Raw genomic sequence first — 1,582 nt, 5'->3', positions numbered from 1 at the left:
GTCCACAAGACGGGGGCCAGAGAAATCACGCAAATTCTTCTGCTGGGGGGTAATTTATAGGATCGGTAGGGTGATAGCGAATTGATATGATGTGGCAAAATGTCATTGGCTGACAGATGGTTGTTCTTTTTCAAAGGGCTCCTGGGAAGTTTCTTTTGGCGCATGTGGGTGTGAGTGGTTCCAGCCAAAGTTCCTGGGCCTGGTTCCTCACGTGATCTCCATTGCCAATTGACCTCACAGAAGGGTTCCCTGGTTACTAGTTTGGGAAAAAAAGTAAAAATTTCTCTGCTTTTCTTAAATCTTTGTTAAGCTAAGCGCCTGCATGCTGTCATATTGAGCTGTAATACATGCTTTAGATTCTGAACTGTAGGCTTTGGAATAAACATTCTGTTTGTAAATTCAGGAACCTGATCTATTTTTTAGCCTAAATAGAAGCTCATTATGATCGTGCCTATAGGGAGGGTAAATTTTTCAATAAGGGCTTGGAATCTGCTGAAGCTCTTAAATATTTGACTGGTCTCCATGGTTCTGTGCTGTCAGCATGGAAGAGTCTATTTTAGTCTGTAAATATTAGGGTGAATGTTACAATTTACCCCCTTAATGGTAATCATGAAAACCTGGTCCCCGAGGTAGATCTGGTTTTGTTTAGTGTCTTCATGTATAACTTAGTTGTATACATTCTCATGGTTTAAATTCCCTAAGTCATGTAGAGTGTTAGTTTTCTCCATTCGTATTCGGAGAAGGTTTGCTCTGTACATGGATTGCTGTTCTTTTTATTTGCAATTTTATATCATTTATTTTTTCACTTGTCAATTACAACTGACATTTAATATTATTTTATACTGATTTCAGCATACAGCATAGTGGTTAGACATTTATAATTTATGAAATGATTTGCCCGATAAGTCTAGTACACACCTGGCACCATACAGTTATTACAATGTTTTTTGTTTTAATAGACAAAAAATACGAAACACTTCACAAATTTGTGTGCAGTCCTTGCACAAGGGCCATGCAAATCTCTGCGTCTTTCCAATTTTTATGCACATGCTCTTGATGAGAGCACTGTGCACTTCTGACTCAGCTCACTTGGCACCTGGCTCTTCTTTGTAGTGATAAGCAACAGATTCCATTCAGGCTGTTCCAAGTCTGAGTAAAAAGGGAGGCTATGCAGCTAACTCAATGAGGAAGCTTAGCTTAGCAGGTTACTGAAATGTCAGTGACAAATCTGTCTGCTTGCCACTGTTTAGAATTGGACTCTGATTCTTTAAAAGCAGTTTTTAATTATTTTGATGGTGGTGGAAGCATTCTGATGCAGATTTTGAAGAGGCAGTGAGCATAGGTACAGGGTAATGTTGGGGAGATTACAATTTTCATCTTCAGGGGTTTATGGAGCAAATAGACTCCCCATGGCCTCATACAGTTATCAGTACCAGAGTTTTGTGCACAGACCACAACATATGTATATTATTAATTAATAATAGGCAAGTGGTATAGGACTAACATGTCAGGTAAGCTGTAAATACATAAAGTAAAATTAAATAAGTTGAAGATAAATAGAAAGTAACTTCTAATTTTAAAT

The 1,582-nt window shown here is 38.0% G+C and overlaps 1 non-coding gene across 1 annotated transcript; it reads right to left on the bottom strand.

The window, feature by feature from the left end:
- Nucleotides 1-962: 962 nt before the first annotated feature.
- Nucleotides 963-1,064, bottom strand: LOC136396558 (U6 spliceosomal RNA). The gene has a single exon (XR_010749824.1). It is a non-coding gene; the product is annotated as a U6 spliceosomal RNA (small nuclear RNA).
- Nucleotides 1,065-1,582: the final 518 nt, after the last annotated feature.

Source organism: Saccopteryx leptura, chromosome 2 (genome assembly GCF_036850995.1).
Source record: "Saccopteryx leptura isolate mSacLep1 chromosome 2, mSacLep1_pri_phased_curated, whole genome shotgun sequence".
NCBI lineage: Eukaryota > Metazoa > Chordata > Mammalia > Chiroptera > Emballonuridae > Saccopteryx > Saccopteryx leptura.
Note: the sequence above shows the minus strand (reverse complement) of the source record. Positions and strands in the feature narration are given on the sequence as shown.